Source organism: Pseudophryne corroboree, chromosome 11, assembly GCF_028390025.1.
Source record: "Pseudophryne corroboree isolate aPseCor3 chromosome 11, aPseCor3.hap2, whole genome shotgun sequence".
NCBI lineage: Eukaryota > Metazoa > Chordata > Amphibia > Anura > Myobatrachidae > Pseudophryne > Pseudophryne corroboree.
This window is the reverse complement of record NC_086454.1, coordinates 46,273,568-46,284,241: the sequence shown is the minus strand read 5'-3', so window position 1 is coordinate 46,284,241 and position 10,674 is coordinate 46,273,568. Positions and strand designations below refer to the sequence as shown.

Sequence of the window (10,674 nt, the reverse complement as noted above, 5' to 3'; positions counted from 1 at the left end):
GCGGATGGTGATAAATAAGCCCCTTAGACATTTTAAAAAAACAATTATTTTACCAACACATGCTTTTATTTGTATATTTTATTATTATTATTATTATTATTATTATTATTATTATGCACAGCTGTACCAATGCAATTGTACCTTCAAGCACTTAAAAGTACTGCAATATAGGAACAATAATCTCTCTCCTCCCTTTTGCCTCCAAACTCCTTGAGCATATTGTCTACAACCTCCTTAAGGCCCGTATAGACGGGCCGATGCACGGGAGATGTGTGCTGAGCGAACCGCTCAGCACACATCTCTCCCGCCGCTCAGCACAGCGCGATCTGTGCTGAGCGTGCGGGGGGAGATGGGGGGGCCGCTCACTTCACCCAGCGGGTGAAGTGAGCGACCCGCTACATTGGCCTGCATGCAGGCCAATCTAGCAGCAGTGATAGCGATGCGCGGGGCTGCGCATCACTATCGCTGAGGGGGCTACACACGGAGCGATCATGCCGATATTCTAAGCAATCTAGCCAGATTGCTTAGAATATCGCTCCGTGAGTACCCCCCTTTACTGGCTTTTTTTCCTGTATAGGGGTTATACCGCACAGAGTAAATAGAATAAGCAGTAGATAATCAAATTGCCAAAATACACTGATGAGAGAAAGAAAAAATATTTTCTAATCAATCTTAAATTTGGTGGTGCACCCTAAGTCAGTAATGAAACATACAACAAAGAGGAGAAAAGAAGACTCTTTTGTGGGTGCACTCTTATATAATTGTGAAAGTATCAAAAAGATATTGGTTAAAATTTCATATTTATTAGTAGCAGAAATAAAACATAGTTGAATATACAGGTAAGGAAATAAAAGAAAAATAAATAAACATCGGAACCGGTAATACTGATATTGATGTCCAATAGTGGTTCCAAGCTGTCTGGGTAAAGTCAAAATTTCAAATGTATGGTCAATCTATAGATTGGTCTCAACTAACTGCCTGAAATGTATAGTCTTAAAGTGATGCGGACTGATGGGCACTTAGAGCCTCAGTAATGGCTAAGATTGTAAATGCGGTCAGCTGTATTCCCTGCAACAGGCGTTAAGATGAGGGTAGAATGCAGATTGAATAAAGGAAAGATGAATCTGCTGTCAGTGTTAGACACTGAGCCTGGCCACCCAGGATTTTCTACTAAACCGAGTATTCCTCAAGAGTCTCCCACTCGAGTACTGACTCGGCTCAACACTGCTTAGCTTCCAAGATCGGAAGGATTTGGGCGTTACCAGTGTGGTATGATAGTAGAAAATTTGTAATATTGCTCTGGAATCACTGATGACAATTCATGAATAACATAAAGTGTTAGAAATAATACTCAATAGGAAAGAAGACGAAGGAACAGTAAAAGGGGGATCTGCTGCCAATGTTAGACAGGGGTAAAATACCCCTGAATCAATGGTGAGAGTCCCGAAATTATAGCAATAGTTAGAAAAAGAGGTTCTCAATGAGACAGTCGTTCCCAATGATTGAAAGAATAATGGCTGCTTAATATATTATGATACAGGATGCCAAGTGTAAATATCAAATAGTGAATATGACCACAGGTAAATCACTGGGTGGTAGCCATATAGAAGGGAAAAAAGGAAAAAAGGACAACACTGCAGGTGGCATCACAATGTTGATGCTATTAGAAGATGAAATAAGATCTCACAAAAACCATATATGAATGTCCTTAATTCGTTGATATAAATATCGGATATCAGAAATAAATGGTCACAAAAAATTAATCACTGAAAGGTAGCTATATATGAGAAGAGAAGAACAGCACAATAGCTGGAATCAATGAGAACTGTTCAAAATGTATAGAACGACAACTGTGACCATGGACTTTTCCTTCTGCTAAACCTGCGCCTCATCCCACACCAGCCCAGCGGTTTCACAGTCCCCCGGATCCACAGCACATCTCTGCTACATGGCATTCGATCCATCATCGGGACGCTGACACGGGTAATATCTGTTTCCAGAGTTACCCGTGCCCTTAAACCGATATACTGTCTTTTCTTTGCGGGTAATACTTAACCCATATCAGTCATATCATGGCTGTAGCTGCATTAATTCTATCTATTATTGACAGTGAATCTATTATTTTTTTTTTTTTTGTGTAAACTGTTTTTTTATTAATTGAAGCAGCAGACAAGTCATTACAGCAATACATTTCCAAAGAAGGGGACAAAAACATCTCAAAGCATATATGTCAATACCATGCGTTTAAAGCACCCAAAGTATGGAAATAAGTTGTCTGCATAACTTATAACATCAGAACTTATAAAAAGGAAAATTTTTTAACAAAACAGCACAGAAAAATAGGAAAGGAGAGAAAGAGAGAGGGAAGATAAGGAAGAAAAAGAAGGGGAAATATAGTAAAGGTAAAGTCAGGTAAGAGTGTCTGCGCAGAAAGGACGATCACTTTTAAAAATAAGGGGGGGGGGGGACTTTAACAGTTAGGGAACTGAGACCCATTGGAAAGATACCTTACACGGAATATAGGGAGGATTATGTAGCCATGTAGGAACGGTACACAGGAGATTCTTTAAAGTCGTACCAGGGAAACCAGATAGCTATAAAGCTAACGGTTTTCCCAGATGAGAAAGAGATCAGGTCTTCCTTGTCTAAAAAGTAATCGATCTTTGTAAACCATAATTTAATCGAGGGTGGTGAGGTGGATCTCCAAAGAGTTGGAATAACCGCTTTTGCAGCGTTGCTAAGGTGTCTCAATAGGGAGTGTTTATAGGAGAGCGCCCCCGCGGAGGTGTGATTGAGGAGCCAAAAACCCGGGTCTTTCGGGATTACATCCCCTATTATCAGTTCGGAACACCTGAAAACCTCTGCCCAAAAAGGGATTATAAGAGGGCAATCCCACCAAATATGTACAAAGCTCCCTGGGGCACTTCTACATCTCCAGCACAGATTCGAGAGGGAGGGAAACATTTTATTAAGAACAAGAGGAGTCCTATACCACCTGTATATGAGTTTATAGAGGGTCTCTAATGTCGATAAGCAAAGAGAGCTCGCCTGGGTGTTACTAAATACGGAATCCCAATTGATCTGTATAGGTAACCCTAGCAGATCCGTCTCCCAGGAAGCCATGAAGGTAGGAGGTTGCGGAAAAAAGTTTTCCATAATAAGCACATAAATTTGTGAGATCGTATGCGTGGGGGAGCTGTGAGAAACGCATAGTTTTTCGAACCCTGTGAGGTCTCTAGTTATGTCAGGAAGGTTCTTGGAGGATGTTATGAAATGATGGACCTGCAGGAACCTCCAAAACTCGGAACTAGGTATGTTCCAATGAGACTGGATATCTGAAAATGAGCGCACCCTACCCGAACTCACCAGCTGACCAACCCTGAAAATTCCGGCTTCTGCCCATGGAGCAAATGCTGTCCCATGGAGACCCGGAACAAACTCGGAGTTATGGAGAAACGAGGTTAAAGGGGACCATTTGGAGGATATATGGCTCTGAGATTTCAACGTGGCCCATAATTTAAGTGTGGGGGAGACCGTGGGATGAATAACCCTCGGGAGGATAGGAAGCCAAGGTGCAATTTCAATATAATGTGGAAGACATCCCTCCTCCAGAAGAACCCATTGTTTGCGATCTTTAGCCCGTGACCATTCCAGAATCCTATTTAAGTGTACAGCATGATAGTAGTTAGAAATATGCGGGAGTTGTTGCCCCCCTTGATGTTTTCTCCTGAATAAAATATCATGTCTAAACCTGGGTGTTTTGCATCCCCAAACAAATGCACGAATAAGACTCTGGACGTCCCGAAACCAAAGCCGTGGGATGTGTATTGGAAGGGTCTGGAGAAAGAATAATATCCTAGGGAGGGCATTCATTTTGACAACATTAATCCTGCCGAACCATGATAATCTTAATTTCTTCCATTTCTGGAAGTCCAGGCGAAGCCTCGCCAGCAAGGGGCTAAAATTCAGGGAGAATAATTTGGATAAATCGTTGGACAATAGCACCCCCAAATATTTTAATTTGTGATCGTGCCACATAAAAGGGAAGGCATGTTTCAGACCCTCGACTACAGCAGGGGGGGTAGTTAAATTCATAGCAATGGATTTGGAATAATTTATTTTGAAGTTAAAGAGGGCTCCGAACTTCTCAAACTCTACCATCAGGTTTGGCAAAGAGGTGACTGGTTTTGAGATTATAGCGAGTAAATCGTCGGCATATAAAGCCAATTTATATTCAGTCCCTTTCACCAGCAAGCCCGAGATATTCGGATTGGCCCTAATACTTCGAGCTAATGTTTCCATACAAAGGACAAAAAGTAAAGGGGATAGTGGGCAGCCCTGTCGTGTGCCATTGAAAATAGGAAAGGGATCAGAAAGGGAGCCATTAATCCTAATTTTGGCGGACGGGGAAGTATAAAGAGATAGGATTCTATGAAGACAGGTATTACCGAGCCCGAGATGCTTCAGTATGCCAGACAAAAAGTCCCAGTCCACCCTGTCAAACGCTTTTTCCGCATCGGTCGACAGTATGATTGAGGGGGACGAAAGCTGGCCAGCATAGTGAATCATGTTGAGCACTTTAGAGGTGTTATCTCTGGCTTCTCGGCCTAAAACAAATCCCGTCTGATCTCCATGTATCAAACCAGGCAATAATAGTTTAGGGCGATTTGCAATCAGTTTGGCAAAAAGTTTTATATCTATATTCAATAGTGAAATTGGCCGATAACTGGAGCAAAGACTGGGGTCTTTACCCTCTTTAGGTAAAACTGCAATATGGGCTTCTAGTGATTGCGGGGAGAAGGGCGAGTGTTCCGATATAGTATTGAAGGCTCTCGTGAGTAGAGGGACCAATTTCTCCTTGTAAGCTTTATAATAAGCAATGGTATACCCATCAGGGCCTGGACTCTTGCCATTGGGAGAAGATTCAATGACTTTCATAACCTCTTCATTAGAGAAAGGGGCATCTAAGTCCTCTGCTTCTTTTGTGGATAGTTTGGGGAAGTCTAAGGCCCGTAAGTAGTCAGCTATGGCTGTTTGATGGGGCGACTTGTCCGCTCTTCCCGTCGGGCCGGCAATGTTATATAGAGTGGAATAATATGCCCTAAAGGCCTTAGCGATATGAGGTGTCTCATGTTGGGGCTGACCGTGACTATTTTTAATTGTATGGATAAAAGTAAGAGCACGTTGCTCTCTAAGGGCTTTGGCCAGTAATTTCCCGGGTTTGTTACCCCATTGGTAGTATCTGCTACGGCATTTCCGATAAGAAAATTTGACTCTGTCAGAGAGTAGCTTATTCAGATCAGCCCTAGCGGATTCAAGATCAGCATAATGTTGTGGGGTTTGGGATTTCTTGTGTAAAAGCTCGAGAGATTGTATCTTAGATAATAATTCTCCCCGGAGTTTCTCCATCTGCCTTTTACGGTTAGATCCTATCTGGACACAAACCCCTCTAATAACACATTTATGTGCTTCCCAGACTGAGACTTTAGAAATGTCATCTAGGTCATTGGTACAAATATAGGAATCTAAGGCGTTGTCGATTCGAGACCGGCAGTCCGCGTCCTGCAAGAAGGTGTCGTTAAAACGCCAGGACCATTGACGATGTGTACTGGGAGGCAGGCGTAATGTGAGATTAACTGGGGCATGATCTGACCATACAATTTGTCCTATAGATGCATTGGAAAGAAGGTGTAGGTGTCGGTGACTCAGAAACAAGTAATCAATTCTAGAATATGTCTGGTGTGGGTGTGAGAAAAAGGAATAATCTGTTTCGGCAGGATGTGTCAGTCTCCATGTGTCAATCAGCTGGTGGTCGAGCAGGGTGCGCCTCACCCCCCTATGTTCCCTCTCCGACCTGCAAGAAATCTTTTTAGAATTGTCCTGGGTGGGATCTAGGGTCCAATTTAAGTCGCCTCCCATCACCGCCACCCCCTCCAAGAGAGGCTCCGCGTTTTCCAAAACTGAGGACAGAAAGGAGGGTTGTTTAGCATTTGGGGCGTATATGTTCAAAAAAGAAAAACGTTGGCCGTATATATCGCATTTCACCAGCAACCCTCTACCTTCAGCTAGTCTATGAGAAGTAACATTAAGAATAGGCAGGTGGCGAGCCAATAATACAGCCACGCCTAATGTCTTACCGGCAGAATTATTAGACAGGAAAACATGAGGATAGTAGTGACATTTTAGGGACGGCACATTCCCCATCTTAAAATGCGTTTCCTGAATAAAAGCAACGTCAACTCTCTCATCTCTAAGCCATTTGAGGAGTTTAGATCTTTTCTCAGGAACATTCAACCCTTTAACATTAAGGGTAGTGACATGCAGATCATTCACCCCCATCGGTACGGCAGACCTAAGGGCATTGGAATAATCATCCCTACGACAGACACTGATGAGGGGAAAGGAAGAACAGCAGGGGAAGGAAATAAAAAGAGAAGGAAAGCAGAGAAAGGAAGAAAAGAAGATACAGCGTGGAAAACCTCGCTGTGAGGAATCATGATATTAAACAGAGATGACAATCCTAGAAAAAGGACAGCTGCAAAAAGGACAGGAGCGGAATCCTGCCGACTCCCAGTCCAAAGAAACAGGGGATGCAGCATAATGGGGTCCTACGGGGGGCCCAGGACAGCGACCATCCACAAACTATAAGCTAAACAAATATAAAGTATTACCGAGGAATGCACATAGGCACAGGCGAAACATATATAGAAAAAATGAAAGAGAAAAAAAAAACAAAAACAAAAAAAAACGGAAATATGCAAACTTATATATATATATATATTTAAACTTAAAACTATCTATCAAGGTTTCATAAAGGCTGAGCAATAATGTGTATGAGTATCGTCGCAGAAGTGATGAATGTGGCTTAACCAAAAACAAAATATCATAACGACGATACTCCATTACTCATCCATGAAACCATTACATTACAAAATTACAAAAACCGATCTCACATGTGAGCAACACGTATCCCTATTTAAGGAAAAGAACCAAATGTGTGACATAAGTAACAGACTTCCTGTCGGCATGAGACGACACCTCCCCCTCAGGGAGGCTCAGAGGAGCGAGAACTAGGAATAGTTCCCCGCATCCGTGGGGAACGCACTTGTTGCCATGCGTCGTCTGGGGGGAGCACAACAGGTAAGTCCGGTATGTGGTGAAAAGCTTTCCAGTCTGGCAACGGTACTGGAGGTATACCCAAGGTCGTGAAGAAGGCCTGTAATTCCGAGGGTCTGGAGAGACTCGCGACCTTGCCGCCATGAGAAACCTGAAGGGAAAAAGGGAAGCCCCATCTATATTTCAGTTCAAGTTTCCTTAGAGAGTCTGTAAGAGGCTTCAAGACTCGCCGCTGCTGCAAGGTCGACCAGGCGAGATCAGGAAATATCTGGATCTTGTCTCCTTGGAAGGTAATACTGTCCAGCTGACGGGCCGACCTCATTATTTCCTCTTTTTGGGCATAGTAGTGGAGCCTGCAAATCACATCGCGTGGCCTGTCAGACGGCAAGCCGCGAGGACGGAGGGCTCGGTGGGCTCTATCAAATATGATGACTTTGTTCGGATCCAGGTCAATAAGTTCTCCAAATATTGTATTTAGAGCATTTGCCAGGTCAGCCTGTTGAACGCTCTCAGGTAGGCCCCGGACTCTAATATTATTTCGCCGGCCGCGATTATCCATATCTTCGATACGTGATTTTAGGAAAGAGATATCGTCCCTTTGATGTGACAGCACCTCCCGGAATTTAGTCAGAGAATCCAAGCTAGATGTCTCATGGCGTTCCAGAACATCAACACGGGTCACAATTTGAGACATGTCTTGCCGGAGCGCTGTCACTTCCTGAGTGATGGTGGAAAGCAAACGAGTCTCCAAGGCCAGAAAATCTTGCTTCGTGGGAAGCGATTTTACATGAGATAAGATCTCGCCTATCTCCGCAGACAGAGAGGGGACCTGTGGAGTCCCTGGGGACGCCATGTCGTCCAACAGACCGTGTAGTTTCGGGGAAGCCGGGACCGTGGAGGAAGTAGCGGGGATTGAGGTTGGAGTATTTAAGAACTGGCGTAGATCCGACGAATGCCGGTTCGCAGGGGATGAGATCGCGTCCGGCTTGGTCTTGGCCTTTTTTTTCTTTATCCCTCTCACCATGAGATCGGTCTTCAAACAAAGCAGAGCAGTATTACACTTTCACATATCCTCGGCACTAATACAGCATGTGGACCGTCGCCGCGCCAAAGCCCCCGCGCGGCCTTAGGGCAACATCAGGCAGGCAGGCACATAGCTAGGGAGCCTCACAGCCACAGGACATCTGGCTTGATCAAATCGAGGTGCAAATGCGGGACGCTATGCGTCGCAAAGTGTGCGGCCGTAACACCTCTCCACGTGCTTTGTGGACCTTCCTTGCCAGAAGGGGTGTGTTTTATATATATATATATATATATATAAATAGCGGCAGCGGGTGATAGGCTGTGTTAGGCACCGAAAGCAGGGAGCCAGCTGGAGCTAGATAGGGGCACTTTTGCGGGTGGCAGCGAGGTCACCACCTCCAATTTAATGGATGGCCCTACAATCACCACCCCCCCTCCCCCCCGCTGGGGCACCGCAGGTCACCAGCCTGGAGACCGCACTTACTTTCAGATGCCCAGCGGGAGAGAGACAGCCAGGAGCAGTCCGCCGGTTAAGATGGCCGCCGGGCGCCCGCCGGCCCCGTCACGTGCGGCGAGTCTCCGAATCCTCAGGACGCAGGGGAGTGTGTTCAGCGGCAGGGAGCTTCTCCTAGCCGCGGCCGGCGGCAGCGTGCAATACAGAGCTCCGGAGGAGACCCGCGGCCTGAACCGGAGGGTCCAGGAGCCGCCGTCGGCGCGGGGAGGTAATCGAGGCCCCGGCTTTGCGAGCCCCGCAGGCCGCAAGCCGCAGGAGCAGTTAAAACTGCTCCCCGATTCCGCGGTACCTGCGGGGGCACAGCAGGGAGATCAGGAGGGATAGGGGGGATGTCGAGGTGCCCAGATGAGTCCGCAAGGGGGGTATAAATGGTTAAAGGAGCTCTGGGTCTCAGGAGCTCCACTAGAACGCAGCGGCCTCCTTCAGCAGCCAGGCCACGCCCCCGAATCTATTAATTTATTGATTTAGATCTATTTATCATTGATATGATATCATAGTCATTTCAGCTTATAGAATTATATTTAATTCAGCCTCAGCTTCTCAGTAGTACTGAGACCTGTCATAGTCACAGTTGTCGTTCTATACATTTTGAACAGTTCTCATCAGAGGCGGATTGGCCATAGAGTTCTCAGGGAAGATTCCCGGTGGGCCGACGCACCCTTGGGGGCCTGTTTTGTTTGAGGACATGTGGTCCTTTTTATAGACATAATGAATAAGATGCAAAATGATTTGCATATATGAAAATGACTTTGCCACTTAGCCTGTGATTGCAGATGATCTAGTGTATGCTCTGTCTGCCTGCTTGGCTGACATATAAGATTGAGTGAATAGTGATTGGGATACGGTTGGTGTAATAAGCAAGAAAATATATCTTTCTAAAGAATTATACAGTTTCCTAAATTCTGAAGGTGTATCATATAATGTGCTCATAATATATAATTTTATTTCTTTTTAACTTCCCCCTTGATACTGGACATCCCCACTATCTGGAAAGTCTTGGGGGGAGGGTGCTGCTGCCATGGCCCATGGCTAGTGTCACAACTGAGGGCCTGAGCTGACGGGAGGCAGCCTCAGTTGTAGGGGCTGAGATGTACCGGAACCTGGGAGGTTGTATCAGACCCCTGGACATGTAAGTAACATGAATAATAACTGCCCGAAGGCGTGACCACGACAACTTGGATAAAAGTCAATGATGTTTATTATGACAACTCCGCAACACAGCAGCAGTAAAAGAAAACGTAAAAGTCAGCAAAGAATAAATACAGTTCCTGGGTACTACAGGATGGCAGGAGCCACAGGGCACTGGTAGTGTGAGATAGTTCTTATGATCTTCTAGATGGAAAGTCCTTACCAGGCTCGACTGTAGCAATGGAGATAACCCAGGATTGTGCCAGCTGGTGTTCCAGGAAAAGCTGGGTTGCTGAAGATAAAACAGCTGCTGTGGATACTGGCTGGAACCAGACTGTTGTTAGCACGGAGTGGATACTGGCTGGAACCAGTTAAATAATAAATGAACTTGGGAGCGATGAAATATGAACTGAAATGTAGAACTTGAGAGCGGAGAAATAATAATACCGGTGGAGAGTGGTAAAGTGTAGAAAGGACACCGGCCCTTTAAGGGAAGCTGTACTCTGCTGGAAGCTGAGCTGGAAGCAGGTAATGTTGTAGCTGGAAACAGATGAATCCACAATGGATTGGAGAGTCAGGCTACACCGCAGGTGGAATGCTGGTGCGGGTCTCTATGGTGGAAGTCTTGAGACAGGAGCTGGAACCTGGAAGACAATCACAGGAGAGAGACAAACAGGAACTAGGTTTGACAACCAAAGCACTGACGCCTTCCTTGCTCAGGCACAGTGTATTTATACCTGCAGCAAGGAAGGGATTGGCTAGGCAATTATGCAGATTATCAATACTGAGAACAGATTGGTGGAAATGATCAGCTGACAGAATCCAAGATGGCTGCGCCCATGCAGACACTTGGAGGGAAGTTTGGTTTGTAATCCATGTGGTAATGAAAACAG

At 45.3% G+C, this 10,674-nt stretch overlaps 1 pseudogene; it reads right to left on the bottom strand.

Annotated features, from left to right (window-relative positions):
• Positions 1 to 1,164: 1,164 nt before the first annotated feature.
• Positions 1,165 to 1,283, bottom strand: LOC134971368 (5S ribosomal RNA; annotated as a pseudogene).
• Between the last annotated feature and the right edge of the window lie 9,391 nt (positions 1,284 to 10,674).